The sequence below is a fragment of the Felis catus genome, chromosome B3 (assembly GCF_018350175.1).
Source record: "Felis catus isolate Fca126 chromosome B3, F.catus_Fca126_mat1.0, whole genome shotgun sequence".
NCBI lineage: Eukaryota > Metazoa > Chordata > Mammalia > Carnivora > Felidae > Felis > Felis catus.
Window position 1 is genome coordinate 33,684,956 of NC_058373.1, and position 17,619 is coordinate 33,702,574.

At 36.4% G+C, this 17,619-nt stretch overlaps 1 protein-coding gene across 11 annotated transcripts in view; it reads left to right on the forward strand.

Annotated features, from left to right (window-relative positions):
• The window catches only part of MYO9A (myosin IXA), a 280,504-nt gene that overhangs the window by 1,740 nt on the left and 261,145 nt on the right, over nucleotides 1-17,619 (forward strand). The gene's annotated exons all lie outside the window — the stretch shown is intronic.

Consider the following 17,619-nt stretch of genomic DNA (forward strand, 5'->3'; position numbering starts at 1 on the left):
CTTGTGGCTTTCCTTAATCCCTGAAGATTTTAATGTCAATTTAGTAATAAATTTCTGCTACCTGGTGCTGCTCCTTTTCCAAGGAGCAAGTACAGTTATCATGCAGTGTTGACTGATGTCATTACCAACAGCCTTCTCAGCAGTAGTGAAATAGTGAATAAAATCTTGTTTGTGGAAGTTGAACTCCTGAGTTGTCAAGAAGGAAACGTAATGATGCACTAAGTGATCAGTACCTAGGGATGAAGTATATAGTGAGGTTTTTGTAGTTAGTACTTTAAAATTTTTTCTTTTGTGTGTGTGAAACTGAAGCGGGAGAAAATCATATTAAAATTACAGGTAATAACTAGACATAGTATACAAGTCAAAAGGTTCTAAAGAGTATGCAGCAAAAAGTTTCTCTTCCCCCTTTATCCTCCAACCACCTGTTTTTACTTTTTAGAGGCAACTACTATTTCCATCTTTATGTGGGTCCTTCCTGTGATTTTTAAATTTATATTCTCAAATATATTCTTAAAATGCACCACAAATGCTTGCAATACTATACACTCTATACCTCCCCTCACTGCCCCTCACTTGATAGTAGAGCCTAGAGCTCATTCAATTAGAGTACATATGGACATGCCACATTCATGGGCTGTATAGTATTCTCTTTTTATGATCTTGACATTATTTTTAGTCTTTGCTTTTACAAACGGTCTCATTTGCTTTTCTTTTAGTGTATCAGCTGTTACATGTATGTTGTAAATAATTATCAAGATTTAAAAAAATTTCCTGATGATTCTTTTGTATTGAACCTACAAAAAAGGATATAACTAAAGTTCTCATTGAACCTCCGAGCTTTCACGGAGTGATTCATTAGCTTTGATGGTGATTACAATATTTATCAAATAAGTTATTGAAGGATATAAAGTCGGAGACTGAAATGATCAGATTGGCATTTTTAAAAGGTCACTGGCTGCAGTGAGGAGGGTGGATTAAAGGGTAGTCTAAGGCTAAGGGCAGGAATATTAGGCAAATGATGATAGGGAGTCTGGATTTGGGTATTGGGAGTAGAGAGGACTTGGTGATTTCATTGGATTTGGAATTAGGGAGAAGGTTCATAGAAGATTTAGGTTTCTAGCTTTTGCCTTTCACTGAAGTGGGAATTGATAGAAGGGAGGAATGGGATTTTTATTTTTGTCAAAAAAGAATTTGTGACAGGTTGGATTTGGGTGATTATATTTCTGTCAGATACTGACGGCCAGGAGGCAGCTGGATTTGTGTCTTAAGCTCATTATCAAATTCTGGATTGATAGTAATAGATTTGGGGGCAAAAGGTATAAATGAGAGGAGAAAAGATTATAGGACAGAAATCCAACATTTACATACAGATAGAAATTGAATGTCTAAAGCTAGTAAAGTAAGTGATTAATTTTTTTTTAAGTTTGTTTATTTTGAGAGAGAGAGCCCACAAGCAAGGGAGTGGCAGAGAGAGAGAGAGAGAGAGGGTGACATAGAATCTGAAGCAGGCTCCAGGCTCTGAGCTGTTAGCATAGAGCCAGATGCTGGACCCGGCTTGAACTCACGAACTGTGTGAGATCGTGACCTGAGCCAAAGTCAGATGCTCAACTGACTTGAGCCACCCAGGTGCCCCAAGTGATTAAGTTCTTTAAAAAATCTTATTATGGTTTACGTATCAATAGTGAGGTTCACGGTCTAATGTGATTTAATAGTTTTTTTCCCTTAGTTAACAATAATGCCTTAGTTTATGAGGGAAATGGGAGTAAAATTAGATTTTTTTAAAAAGTAAAACCTCAGTAGAAATTAGTACTATAAACCCATCCTTTCTAATCATTTGAATTTTACTATTGTAGATGTTTGTTCAGTCTTCTTTGTTTGTAGAGAAGTGTAGGATATTTGAAAATATAGTTTACCAAGAATAGTGTTTCCTAGTTTGCATGATTTTTTAGTTGTATTAACTTAATTTAAAATAAATATTAGTCAAAAATTTTTGGTTCATGTTTAAAAAAATTTTTTTTAATGTTTATTTATTTTTGAGACAGAGAGACAGAGCATGAATGGGGGAGGGTTAGAGAAAGGGAGACAAAGAATCTGAAGCAGGCTCCAGGCTCCAAGCTGTCAGCACAGAGCCCGATGCGGGGCTCGAACTCATGGACTGTGAGATCATGACCTGAGCCGAAGTCGGATGCTTAACCGACTGAGCCACCCAGGCACCCCTGGTGGTTCATGTTTTAAAATCTAACATTGACTTTTTTTTTTTTAATGTATGTTTATTTTTTTTATTTTTTTTATTTTTTTTTTTAACATTTATTTATTTTTGGGACAGAGAAAGACAGAGCATGAACGGGGGAGGGGCAGAGAGAGAGGGAGACACAGAATCGGAAACAGGCTCCAGGCTCTGAGCCATCAGCCCAGAGCCCGACGCGGGGCTCGAACTCACGGACCTCACGGACCGCGAGATCGTGACCTGGCTGAAGTCGGACGCTTAACCGACTGCGCCACCCAGGCGCCCCTAATGTATGTTTATTTTTAAGAGAGACAGTGAAAGTGTGAGTGGGAGAGGGGCAGAGAGAAAGGGAGACACAGAATGCCAAGCAGGCTCCAGGCTCTGAACTGTCAGCACAGAGCCCGACATAGGACTAAACCCATGAACTGTGGGATCTCACATGAACTGTGAGATCATGACCTGAGCTGAAGTCAGACACTCAACCGACTGAGCCACCCAGGTGCCCCCTGACTCTATGTATTTCTAAGTTTAGAGCTGCTGTATAGATCTCTAACTTTTCCTTATGAATCACTGCTAATGGATATCTCCTCCTGGATTCACATTTCACAAGCACTTCAAATGTGTGCAGAATAAAAACTCTTCTCTGCTTCTCTTTCTTCCAAAAAGGAGAGGGGAGAGGGAGACAAACTGCAACAAAAATTTTTGTTTCTGATTTCCTATCTTGGTGAATGGCACCACTCTCTCCTCGAGAAGTCTTCAGGAACCTGTGAATCATTGTCCACTCTGTACCTTACTACCAACGTCACTAAGTGCTCCACATTCTCCCTCATGATAATTTCGTATTTATTGTTGTTTTTGTTGTTTCTATTTTATTTTAACCAGAAATGTCTCTGGTGCTCCTGTAATGTGTTCTAAGCAGTCTTGTTGCTTTCAGTTTTCTGCCTCTTGTTTTGTCTTACCCTCCAATTCATTCTCTGCACTGCTGCCAGATTAGGTGTTCTAAAATGCTCTTTTAGTTAGTCTTTCATTTGCAAAGAGACTCAAGTTACAGTAAGTAGTGGAGTGCTTTTTAAAAGGAAACATGCAGAAGGGAACCTAGGAAAAGTTAAACACCTTGGTCTCAAGAAGAACAGGAGTTTAATAAATAAAACTAAAAGCAGAAAAATACATATTTCACTCCTAGTGCTCTGTGGTTAATGTGTCTTAGATACTTTTACGATTTCTCTTTTTTTCTCCCTACTCCAGTTTTTCCTCTCACAGCTTCCCTTTATTCCCAATTTATGCCTCCTTATAACTACTGTGTTACTCCTGTGCCAACATTTTGCCTCCTGGATGCTGGCATTTTAACTTGAGCTGTTTGTTAACTTCTTCCTTTTCCCTAGGATTTTCTGGTTTGAATTTCTAAGAAACCATCTCTTGGGCTCAGCTCTTTTTCTCATGGGCTACTAGTAAGCCTGTGTACTTGGGACATGTGATCCCTCCTGGCCATTTAGTGTTGGCCATGTGTTTATTTGTGCATGTGGGTGTGGGGCAGGATCATAATGGTGAAAAGCACAGGGCAGTGTGTGGGCTAATTTCTCACAAAATGGGATTGCAAGCATGACAGACACTATAGTTGACATTTGTAGTACAAATACAAATCTGATCATGTCCTTTCCTATTGAAAGATCTTCAGTGTCTTCTCATTGCTTTCAGGATAAAGCTTAATTGTAGCATGGCATGTATGTGAGATTCTTTATGACCTATTACTTTTCTAGGCTTTCCTCCCATGCTCTCTTCCTTAAATTCTTTGATCCACCCTTATTGAACTTAGGCTTCCGCCCAGATAAGGTGCTTTTTTCTCTTTGCATCTCTCTTCCTTTCCTGTCTTTCCCTTCACCCATTCTTTGCTTGGCTAATTCCTATCTGACCTTCAGGATTTGTTTCAGGTATATCTTCAGGAAGATTTCTTTTACTTCTTCTAGATTGAGTTAGATGCCACTCCTGTGTGCTCCTACTTAGTGCTTAGGTCTATCATAGCTCTCAAATGAAATTCCTAATTACTTGTGTATTTAACTTCTTTTTTATCCCTACTATATAGGAAGGAAGACTTAGATTGGGGATTTAAAAAAAATATGTATATGTGTGTGTGTGTATAATGTTTTTTTTATAAATTTTAAAGTATACAAAAAAGTACACAGATCCTAAGTGAATTTTCACCAAGTAAACACACCAGTGTAACCAACACCCATGGTAAAATGCAGAATATTTCTACAACTCCGTAAGCTACCTCATGCCCTTTTCTAGTTACTAATCCAGTTCAAAGAGGATTTAATTTTAAATGGGAAAACTCTTTTAATGTTTTTTTCTACATATTTTGTGTGTATCTTTAGACATACGAGAGATAGGTATCGGGATTGTGATCCTGTGGAACGAATATAATTTGTTATATTACAGAAATGTAATTTTCGCATACTTACATGCAACAGACAAATTTGAAATCACATTCTACTAATATTCTAATATTCAGTTGTGGGATGTTTATATTTAAGTAGATTTTCTTGTTTATAAGTTTAATATTTCAGAGTGGTAGAAAATAATATGATAGATCAAAGAATATTTGTTGAAAATAGCCTATTAATATAGCCTATTAATTTTGAATGGTGAACTTGCTGAAGATGTGTATAGTAAACATGTAAAGCACTTTCCAAATGGCGTTTGGCCTCTGAGTTTTAATGTGAATTATGTTGCTAGCATATTTTGGCAGTGGGGTCATCCAGCGGGCAACCGGAGTGTAATTTTACATGTACAGTGAGGAAAGTACTAGCTGTCCTATGTCATAGACAGCTGGCTTGCTAAGAATTTTTTTTTTTTTTTTTACAACCAGCAATCATTTTAGAGTGTATTTTTTCTTTTTCTCAGTTTTGATTTTTCTTTGACATTATGTAGCTCTTTGAATATGAAGGTATTCTTTTAAACATACTTTTTCCTTAGGTGGGCTTTTCTGTCTGTAAATATTAATTTAAGTCCATTAAGGCCAATCAAGTAGAAAGAATATGGACTTTCAAACCTGGATTTCCAACAACCTCAATTCAGTTTCCAGCCTCATCATTTATAAGCTGTCATTTATAGGCAAGTCACTTAACATTTCTGAGCTTTAAGAATGTGCATCTCTCAAATTGGAAATACTTACCTGACAAAAGATTATTATTTAGAGTTAAAAAAACTTTGTGTAAAGCACTAGGCACATAGTTGATATTCAACAAATTTTCCTTTTCTCCTGCAAATATGTCTATTTCTTGTTATATTTAAATATGAGGTCAGGAATTTAAAGAATTCATTGTGTGGCATTTAGAATAAATGGCTAATCAAAGTTTGTTGCTAATAGAAGTAAATCGTAGAAAGTCGGCTAGCTGTCTTTCAACTGTGATAATATTTTTGAATTCAAGAAGTTTCAAAGAAATGCTTTTCTTGATTTCTTACTATGTAAGTTTAATGGATGTTAGAATGTATTTTGATTCAATGTATTATGATACTTCAATTGAGGTATCATAAGACAATGTTCTGTTTGCCAATGACAAACATTCCTTAAATCATTGACAGATTGTAGTACTATTGCTATTTGTAATGTGTAAGTATTTGTTTGAAATCTGTTTAGTTATATTGATTAGATGATAGTGGGTTGAGTAATCTCTGGATTTTTTTTCTTTAAAAAAATTTTTTTTAATGTTTATTTTTGAGAGAGAGAAAGAGAGAGAGAGAGCGAGCGAGCGCGAGCGCGCGCATGCACGCTACTTGGGAAGGGGCAGAGAGAGACGGAGACACAGAATCTGAAGCAGGCTCCAGGCTCTGAGCTGTCAGCACAGAGCCTTTGGGAGGCTTGAGCTCATATCACGATCTGAGCCGAAGTTGGATGCTTAACAAGACTGAGCCACCCAGGTGCCCCTTTTTCTTTTTAAATATAAAGAAGAAAGTTCTTCAGATGACTGTGTGGATATGTGTTTATAAATGATTTTTAGATCGTATTTTTTCCTTACTTTCTTTTGAAACTCTACCTTCTTTTGGTTCTCTTCCAGCCTCTCCCCTACTTTTTTTTAATAATAAAAAAACTTAGAGAATAATGAAAAAATTGAATGATTAGGACAAAGAACATTGATATGTCTGCCACCTAGATTCAGGTTATCAATGGCCCATCCGTATTTGCTTTATTGTTCTTTATATGTATGGACATGTGTATACTTTCACTGAGCCTTTTGAAAGCTGTGACTATTATGATGTTTATCTCAAAATACTTCAGCATATATCTCCTAAGAAAATAAATATTCCTGGGGTGCCTGGCTGGCTCAGTTGGAAGAGCATGTGACTCTTGATCTTTGGTTTGAGAGCCCCATGTTGGGTGTAGAGATTATTTAGATAAAACTTAAAAAAAAAAAAAAAGATACTCTCTACATCACCACAGTGCCATTACCAACACCTAGAAAAATAAGTCATTTCCTAATAGCATTTAATATTCAGTCTATATTTAAAATTTTCCCATTTGTCCCATAAAATGATTTTTTCAAACCAGAATTCAGTCAAGATTTTTGTATTGCATTTGATTATCTTTTTAGTCTCTTTTAATCTAGAAAATTTCCTTCCTCCACTCCTGTTTCTCTCATGATATTGACATTTCTTTGAGAAGACGAGATCATTCTTGTAGAATGGCCTGTTTTCTAGAGTTACCTGATTGTTTCTTTGTGCTTTTGTTTAACTTATTCCTTTGTTCACTGTGTATTTTGTAAATTGGAAGTTATATTTTAAAGGCTTGAGTTAGATGCATATTAAAGAAGTTTTGGCAAGAATACTTCATAGGTGATGTTATATTTCATGTTGCATATTACGGGAGGTACATAATGTCACTATTAGTAATCTAAGTTTTATGAAGTTTAAAGTTGGTGTTTGCTGACTCTCCATTGTAGAAGTGTATTTTTCCTGCTGTGATCAAATACAATAATTTGTGGGGGTGATACTTTGGTACCATAAAAAATTACATTATTCAGTGTGCCTTACCTCATAATTTTAGCATCCTTTGTTGAACCTTAGGCAATTCAGTTATTTAATTGAAACTTGAAAATTAGTGATTTTTCTAATTCTATTATTGTTTTTACACTTACTAGCTATCATTCTTCAGTTAACAAGAGCTTTATAACCTTCCAGCAACTGGGGATGAACTATAGTTCTTCCTAAAGGGCAGAGTAAATACATGCTTAATTCTTTCTTATCTAATTTTCAGAGTGAGGAGTTGGTCTATGAGTTATTACAATGGTAACAAATGAATGTTGTTATGATCTCTTGGATTTTACTTTGTTGAATTACAATAAGTTACAGACATTGTTCTTTTTGGTGCTCAAATGGTCTCAAATAAGGGCATTGGGAGCCCCTCCAAGCATAGCCCTCAGTTCTTTTTGCATAAATGCATTATTAGTCATTGAATGAGTCCTTACTTTTGAGTATTAGATACCTTGGCTCACCATGGACTTTTCCTGCTTTAGATTTCAATTAGCAGTTTCTCTTCAGAAGCTCTGTCTCCTTATAATGGAGGATGATATTTAGAAACCAATATCTGGATGCTAAATATGCTCCTTTTTATGGGGCTGTCACTACTTCTAGGCCTTGCCTTGTCTGGAGGGGAAAAAAAAGCACGAGGTCATATTGATAATTCTAATTCAAATTTAACGCTGTGGGTATTTCTTTCCTTTTTTTTTTTTTTAAGTTTAATCTCTTTTACATTGAAAACCTTAGTTTTTCTTAACCTTTATGTATATGTATATATTTAAAGTACACCTTAAATAGTTTCAAGATAAATAAACCTACTCAGTGAAGCTTAAGATTTTTTTTGCATTTCATTTTGTCCTTAGAATGTATCCCAATAAGGATATACTTATTGTTAGTACTATATTTAAAAGTCACTTGAGATCATTATTTTCTCAGTGTGATTGTTACCAATTTGATAGGTATGTAGTTAGATCCATTTGTTTTTCATTTTAGGGTTTGCTCCCCCCCTTTTTTTGTTTTGTTTGTTTAATATTACTCTTTGAATATATGAAACACTTACATAGTTCAAAGGAGAAATCAAATGAAAAGGCATATATAGAAATCTCATTTTTATCCCTGTCTCTTCTATTCTGTTTCCTCCTTGCTCCTGTAAAGGTAACATTTTTGTGAGTTTTTGATCAGTTATTCCAGTATTTTTTCTCTTTGAAAAATAAGATGTGTGTGCGTATTCTCCCTTCATATGCCAAAGGTGTGTGTGTATGTGTATGTGCACGTGCATGTGTGCGTGAGCAATATCTATATATACTGTTATGTAGCTTTTTTTTCTCCACTTAATATATTCTGGAGAGCACTTCATATTGGTACATTCGGATCTTTCTCATGGAGGCATAATATTCTGTGCTGATATACCATAGTTTTAATGAATCTGGATCTGATGGATATTTGTGTTTAATTTTTTGGAATTAATTTTATGGAATAAATTAATTAAAAAAAAATGTCTTCCCCAAGTAATTGAGAAGGAGTTGATTTGTTCCAGAGAGCTGTAGTTTGAGTGGGCTTTGTTGTGTTTTGTTGTTGTTGTTGTGAAGAGAATTTCATGGTATGTTTTGGGACATAGTATACTTTCTTTCCCTTGTATATTAGGTCATTGGTGTTAATGTTAATCTGCTTTTATTGTTGTATGATATGAGGGTCAGACAATAGATGATTCACTTGCTTTTTCTTCCTCTGCTTCTTGGTTTCTTTTAAAGCATTGGAACTAAAAACCTGATGTCCTGGGTGTTTTCATGTAAGGATAACTCAAGTTTGTCTTCACTTTTTTTCTACAACTTCCCCCTCCCTCACTTTACCCTTTCTTCTTTTCTGCCTTAAATCTCTCAGATTTTGGGATTCCAAGCATTTTGTGACAGTTGCTTATAGTCTGATGTATAATAAGATGTATATTATGAGTATAAATAAAAAGTAAGAGATCAAGAATACCAAAGGGAGAGGGAAGGGCACCTGTTAGGATAGAAGGAATTCAAGCTCTGGGGCTTGTGAAATAGAAATTGGAAGTTAGGGAACCTAGCCATTCAGATCTAAATTGTCTTTTACTCCAGTGCTTGAAAGTAATGTTTCGTTTATTGTTTTTTTTTTTTTTAAATGGAAGTATAGTTAATATGCAATGTTGTATTAGTTACAGCTGTACAGCATAGGTGATCCACTATTCTATGCAATTACCCATTAGGCAGTGTTCACCATGCTAAGTGTGTTTATCATCTGAATTTGTTTCATTTACTGAACAAAATTTTTCAGTATCTACCATAAGCAACCTCGGGGAAATACTAAAAATTATATAATTTAGTAGCCTTTTTTTTTTTTTTTTTTGAATGAGCACTAGGTACCAGACTTACATAGGTTGCTTTATTGTTTTTTTTAATTCTTTAAATGTGTTATTTATTTTTGAGAGAGAGAGAGACAGAAAGTGAGCAGGGGGAGGGGCAGAGAGAGAGGGAGGCACAGATTTGGAAGCAGGCTCAAGGCTCTGAACTGTCAGCACAGAGCTCCGTGTGGGGCTGAAACTCAGGAGCGGTGAGATCATGACCCAAGCTGAAGTCAGATGCTTAACCGACTGAGCCACCCAGGTACCCTGTGCCCCATAGGTTGCTTTATTGTATTAAATTACTATAGCAATGGTATGCAGTTTACTTTTCCTTTTATTCATATATATATAGGAGAGTGAATAAAACTTGCAATTTGAAGAAAATTTTGAAGTAAATATTTGTGTTATCACCCAGGCCAACAAATCAGGATTGCCTCTCCTTTCCCTTTAAAAAAAAATTTTTTTTTTTAATGTTTTATTTATTTTTGAGACAGAGAGAGACAGAGTGTGAGCAGGGGAGGGGCAGAGAGAGAGAGCGAGACACAGAATCCAAAGCAGGCTCCAGACTCTGAGCTGTCAGCACAGAGCCTGATGCAGGGCTTGAACTCACGGACTGTGAGATCATGACCTGAGCTGAGATCAGGAGTTGGACGTTTAACTGACTGAGCCACCCAAGTGCCCCTATTCATTCTATTTTTGATGGACATTTGAGTTGATTTCATTTTCTTGCTGTTATACAAATAATTTGGTGGTAAGTGCTCTTCTACCTGTTTCATATTTTCAAGTGTATAAATGTTTCTCTAGAATTTATAGGAATGGAACTGCTAAGTTGTGAGGTATGCACATGTTCAACTTTGATAATGACAACGTGTTTTTCAGAATTATTTTAATTTATACTTCCTCCAACACAGTATATAAGTTCCCATTGCTCTGTTGTTGTTGTTTTTTTTTAAAGATTTTATTTAAAAAAAAAAATTTTTTTTTTTTTCAGCGTTTATTTATTTTTGGGACAGAGAGAGACAGAGCATGAACGGGGGAGGGGCAGAGAGAGGGAGACACAGAATCGGAAACAGGCTCCAGGCTCCGAGCCATCAGCCCAGAGCCCGACGCGGGGCTCGAACTCGCGGACCGCGAGATTGTGACCTGGCTGAAGTCGGACGCTTAACCGACTGCGCCACCCAGGCGCCCCTAAAGATTTTATTTTTAAGTAATGTCTACATCCAGTGTGGGGCTTGACCCATAGCCCCAAGATCAAGAGTTGCATGCTTCACTGACTAAGCCAGCAAGTTGCCCCTCCATTGCTCTACATTTTTTGACACTTGGTATTGTCAGACTCTTAGTTTTTGCCAGTGTGAAGGGTGTGATGGTATGCCATAATTTTAATTTGCATTTCCATGATGGCTCATTAAGTTGAACATCTTTTCATAGATTTGAGTTTTCTTTCTCTCTCTTCTCTTTTTATTTTTAAAGTTTATTTTGAGGGTGGGGAGGGACAGAGAGAGAGGGAGAGAGAATCCCAAGCAGAATCTGTGCTGTCAGCATGGAGCCCCACATGGGGCTCGAATCCACGAACCGTGAGATCATGCCCTGAGCCAAAATCACGAGCCAGATGCTTAACTGACTGGGCCACCCAGACACCCCCATTTGAGTTTTCTTCATATGATGTGCCTGTTCAAGTTGTTTGCCCAGTTTTTTTCTGCTTTTCTTACTGATTTTTAGGAATTCTGTATGTGTTTTGGAGACTGGTCCTTCATTTATACCTGTTACAAGTTATGTTTTTGGCTTGTTGGTGCTTGTTGATCAACAGAATTTCTCAGTGTTAACATAGTTGAATTTATCAACTTTGGCTAGTACTTATTGGATCTTTTTAAAGAAACCCTTTTCTAGGCTATGTTAAAGATGTTCTCGAATATGATCTAAGAGCTTTCAAGTTTTAACCTTTCACAGATTTGCTCTTTATTTGGGATAGACTTCATGTATAATGGGAGGTCCCATCCCAGTGGATACTTCCCATTCTTTCCCATCCCAAATGGATACTTGATTGTCCTAGCACTGATTTTGAACATTTCATCTTTTCTATACTGATCTCAATGCCACATCTGACCTATATCAAGTATCCATATTTGTGTAGGTCTGTTTCTGGCCTTGTTCCTCTGTTCTATTGGTCTGTTCCTGTACTTGTCACATACTCTTTTTTTTCAAATTGAAGTGCTTTTATTAGAATACTAATAATTGAAGATAGAAGAAAACCATACACACGGAAAAAGGAAAATACTCAGAAATGCTATTTATAGATTAGGCAAATTACAGAAAATTTCTTCAGTGTATGCAAAACGTAAACATTTCCCTGGGATTCCTCACAGATGGCACAGTCCACAAAGACTTATTTGGAACAAGAATCTATCAAGTAGTCTACAGTATAGCCTCTAAAATGTTTCTTAACTTCCTACATTAAACTTAAAGTTCCTAGCACACCCAAAATTTTCTATGCAAAAAACTAAATGGCTCCCAATCATGTAGCATACTCTTTTTTTTTTTTTTTTTTGTAATTTAACTGTATTTTTTATTTTTTAAAATTTACCTCCAAATTAGTATATAGTGAAGCAATGCTTTCAGGAGTAGTTTCCTTAATGCCCCTTACCCATTTAGCCCAACCCCCCTCCCACAGCCCCTCCAGCAACCCTCCGTTTGTTCTCCATATTTATGAGTCTCTTTTGTTTTGTCCCCCTCCCTGTTTTTATATTATTTTTGTTTCCCTTCCCTTGTGTTCATCTGTTTTGTCTCTTAAAGTCCTCATATGAGTGAAGTCATACGATGTTTGTCTTTCTCTGACTGCCTAATTTCACTTAGCATAATACCCTCTAGTTCCATCCACATAGTTGCAAATGGCAAGATTTCATTCTTTTTGATTGCTGAGTAATACTCCATTGTATATATATACCACATTTTCTTTCTCCATTCATCCATTGATGGACATTTGGGCTCTTTCCATACTTTGGATATTGTTGATAGTGCTGCTATAAACATTGGGGTGCACATGCCCCTTAGAAACAGCACACCTGTATCCCTTGGATAAATGCCTAGTAGTGCGATTGCTGAGTTCTTGGGTAGTTCTATTTTTAATTTTTTGAGGAACCTCCATACTGTTTCCCAGAGTGGCTGCACCAGCTTGCATTCCCACCAACAGTGCAAAAGAGATCCTCTTTCTCCGCATCCTCGCCAACATCTGTTGTCGCCTGAGTTGTTAATGTTATCCATTCTGACAGGTGTGAGGGGGTATCTCATTGTGGTTTTGATTTGTATTTCCCTGATGATGAGTGATGTTGAGCATTTTTTCATGTGTTGGTTGGCCATCTGGATGTCTTCTTTGGAGAAATGTCTATGCCTGTCTTTTGCCCATTTTTTCACTGGATTATTTGTTTTTTGGGTGTTGAGTTTGATAAGTTCTTTATAGATGTTGGTTACTAACCCTTTATCTGATATGTCGTTTGCAGATATCTTCTCCCATTCTGTGGGTTGCCTTTTAGTTTTGCTGATTGTTTCCTTCACTGTGCAGAAGCTTTTTATGTTGATAAGGTCCCAGTAGTTCATTTTTGCTTTTGTTTCCCTTGCCTCTGGAGACGTGTTGAGTAAGAAGTTGTTGCGGCCAAGGTCAAAGAGGTTTTTGCCTGCTTTCACCTTGAGGATTTTGATGGCTTCCTGTCTTACATTTAGGTCTTTGATCCATTTTGAGTTTATTTTTGTGTATGGTGTAAGAAAGTGGTCCAGGTTCATTCTTCTGCATGTCACTGTCCAGTTTTCCCAGCACCACTTGCTGAAGAGACTGTCTTTATTCCATCGGATATTCTTTCCTGCTTTGTCAAAGGTTAGTTGGCCATATGTTTGTGGGTCCATTTCTGGGTTCTTTATTCTGTTCCATTGATCTGCGTGTCTGTTTTTGTACCACAGTTTTGTTTTGTATTTCTAAACTGTTTCTTGGTTCTATTCCTTGTTGGTAATGCCTTTTATTATTTTCTTCTTGGTTTCCTATTTTGCTTAGGATCACCAGCATAATGTTGATAGAAGTAGATAATGGCCATCCTTATTTTGTTCCTGATATCAGAGGAGAAATGTTTAGGCTTTCCCTGTTAAGTATGCTGAAGGTTTTTGTAGGTACCTTGTATCAAATTAAGGAAGTTTTCTTCAATTTCTAGTTTACAAAGACTCCTTTTGAGACATGAATAAATATTGAATTTTTATAGATTTCTTGAAGCATGGTTGATTATATTAACTGGCTGTCTGATATTAATATTGGATTTGTCTTTGCTTTCCTGGGATATGCCTAACTTGATTACAGCATATTATGATGCTGGTTTTTGTTTGCCAGTATTTGTTTGTAATTTTTGCATACCAGTTCAGGGGTAAGATTGGCTTAAGATTTCTCTTTCTAGTCTGGTCCTTACCAGGATTTTTGGTTTTCAGAGTTATGCCAGCTTCATAAAAAGAATTGGGAAGAATTTATTTAAGATTCCTTGAGTATTTGGGAGAACTTGCTGGTAAAGCTCTGGAGTTTTCTTTGTGGGAAGATTTTTTTTTTTTTTTTTTTAGAGTCATTGTGCTTTGTTTTTTAATGGGACCATTTAAATTTTCTATGTCTTCTTGAGTAAGTTTTGCTGAGTTAAATATATTTCTAGGATATTTTTTCAATTTCATCTGTATTAAAAAAAAAATCCTCTTACTGTTGTAATGTTTGTAGCATTGGTAGTTTTTGTCCCTGTTGTCATTTCTGATCCCTTTCCCTTTCTTTTACTCAGCATTCTTGCCAGAGGATTGGCAACTTATAGTTTTTACAGAGACCCAGCTTCTGGCTTTGTTGGACCTTTCCAATATATATTTTCTTTTATTTCTCATTTCTATTATTTTCCCATACTTGTTGTAGGTTTATTTTGCTATTCTTTTCCTATTTTCTTGAATAGACAATTCCCTATTTTTTTTGTTATACCTATTTAGGGTTATAAATTTCCCTGTCAAATATTGCTTTAGCTGCATCTCATAAGTATCTTGTTACAGTCTAGTTCAAAATATTTTCTATTTAGTTATTTGTCACATGGTTTATTTAGGACCGTTTTATTTTTTATTTTTTTATTAAAAATTTTTTTAATGTTTATTTATTTTTGAGAGAGAAGGAGACACAGAGTGTGAGTGGGAGAGAGGCAGAGAGAGAGGGAGACACAGAATCCGCAGCAGGCTCCAGGCTCTGAGCTGTCAGCACAGAGCCGGATGCGGGGCTCGAACTCACAAACTGAGAGGTCATGACCTGAGCCGAAGTCAGATGCTCAATCCACTGAGCCACCCAGGTGCCCCAGGACTGTGTTTTAAAATTTACAACTCTTCTGAGGATTTCCTTTGTATGTTAATTATCTGTTGTGGCATAACAAATTAAGCCCAGAGCGTAGTCGCTTATTACCGTTTACAGTTTTTGTGTGTCAGGAATTCAGGAGCAGTTCAGTTTGGCAGTTCTGCCTCAGTTCCTTTCCATGTGGATTTTTCCATGGAGCTTTTAAAATGTTGTTATAGTATGACCACTGGAATTCCTGAGGAAGAAAATTCTAGGTAGCAGCCATGTTACTGTTTTTGAATTAATCTCAGAAGTCACACAGCCTTACTTTGTTGCATTTTGTTGATGGAGAAAGTTACAAAGGTCCATCCAAGTTCAATGGGGAAAGAACATAGGGAAGAGTGTGAACATTACATTGTAGAAGGATATGTGGGATGGGATATATATTGGTGTGAAGGATACCATTTGTTACGCCTAGTCATCTTTTTATTACTGGCTTCTATTTGAAAAGAACATGATATTACAATTTCAGGACTCTTTTCTGGATCTCCAATTTACTTGTCTGTTAACTTTTTTTCTTACATGATCTTTTTAAAAATATTTTTTTTCTTTTATTATGAGTAATTTCTTCTTCACTGTTCCAGTTAGTTTCAACTGTGTTTTACAATTTTATAAGCTGTTTTCTGTATCTTCCAAGTCATTTTATATAGTTCTTGTTCCTTTCAAATATTTTCAGACATGTTTATTGCTTTCAGCATTAGTAAGCAGTTATTTTATGTTTTGTGTATGATCATTTACAATATCTGATATTTTAGTACATCTGGTTTTTTTTTTGATGAGAATATTAACTTTGTTGTTTTTTTTTTAAATATAATTTGTTGACAAATTGGTTTCCATACAACACCCAGTGCTCATCCCAACAAGTGCTCTCCTCATTGCCCATCACCCACATTCCTCTCTCCCCCACCCTGTAGATCTGTTTCTAACCTTTGTTTGCTTGTTGTCGTTCATGGTGTTTTGCTTTCTTTGTGCTTGGTCTAAGTAATGCCCTTTCTTGGGACATTATTTGTGACATTTGCACAGGCATGTTCTAGATGCCTATAACCTGTTTTTTTGTTTGTTTGTTTGTTTGTTTTTTGGTCATACAAGTGATGTGAATTAGGGCCACAAATCTGTGTGTGTAGTCTAGTGGTGCCTTAGATGGTGGTGTGTCTTATGGTTACAACTCAAGGCAGACTGTGCTCTGTGCCACCTGGTTTTTGTAAGGTTGAAAGCTAAGAATGGTTTTTACATTTTAAATGATTGGCAAAAAAAGAATATTTTGTGACATGTGAAAATTATATGAAACTCAAAATTTCAGTGCCCGTAAATAAAGTGTTATTGGAATGTAACATGCTCATTTGTTTCTGTATCGTTTGTGGCTGTTTTCACGCTACAACAAAGGAGTTTGAGTGGTTGTAGCCTCCAAAGCCTCCAAAGCCTAAAGTACTTACATCTGGTCCTTTACTGAAGAAGTTATAACTTGACAGGAACTCTGCTTTCCCCTTTTCTGTTACAGTTCAGTGCCAAAGCAACTTTCTTCGCAGTTTTAAGGGGTTGGGTTAGAATGGAACAGGTTTTCTTTGGTTGATTTAATGGGTTCCAGTTGTATGGTATAGGGTGTCCTATCAGACTTACTGCCTTGGGTGGGCCCTGGGCTACTATCTTTATGAGACTGTGATAATCAAAGTCCAAGTTTGGTTTTGATTAGCGGCTAACCTGGCTTCAGCACTCTGCTTTCTTCTCTGAATTCCTGCCCTTTCTTATGTTTTGACCTTATGGTTCCCTACTATCTTGTCACTTTTTGATACTTTTAAGAATATGTGTTTTCTGTCTTATTTAGTTTTGAAAATCTCATTGCTTTGTTCCAAATAACTGGCCATATTATTGGACATTGATGTTATTTTTTATTTATTTTTGGCTTATTTTGAGAGAGATAGCGAATGGGAGAGGGGCAGAGAGAGGGTGACCGAATCTCAAGCAGGCTGTGCACTGTCAGCACAAAGCCCAATGGAGGGCTTGAACTCATGAATTGTGAGATCATGATCAGAGCCGAAATCAGGAATCAGATGCTTAACTGAATGAACCACCTAGATGCTTCAATATTATTGTTTGAATATGAAGAAATTAAGGCTCAGAGAGCTAGACTAGCTTGCTTCAAAATTATATTACTAGTAAGTAGCAGACAGAGACTTTGACTTTAGAAAGCTTATTTGTGATCTAGAGTGTGAACACTTAGGTTTGTACGTTCTTTTCCATGTTGCCAGTACGGCCTTAGGGATTTCAGCTGCTTGGGCCATGCAGGAGAAGTCTCAGTTATAGAGGACAAGAAAGGCATAAAATACTCAAAAGCTGTTTGTTGGGAGAAACTAACACCATATGTAGATACACAGAACTTAAAAATGTTGAAAAAGAAATGGAAAATTTTGTTGGCTGTACAAAAGGTGATAAAATTCAGCAAATATGCCACATTAACGTCTGTAAATCAAAGATGAAAGTACACCTTTTAATTGTGCACCTACTTTGTAAGAGTCATTGTGTTTTTTTGTGAATTTTTTTTTTTTAACGTTTATTTACTTTTGAGACAGAGAGAGACAGAGGATGAATGGGGGAGGGTCAGAGAGAGAGAGGGAGACACGGAATCTGAAACAGGCTCCAGGC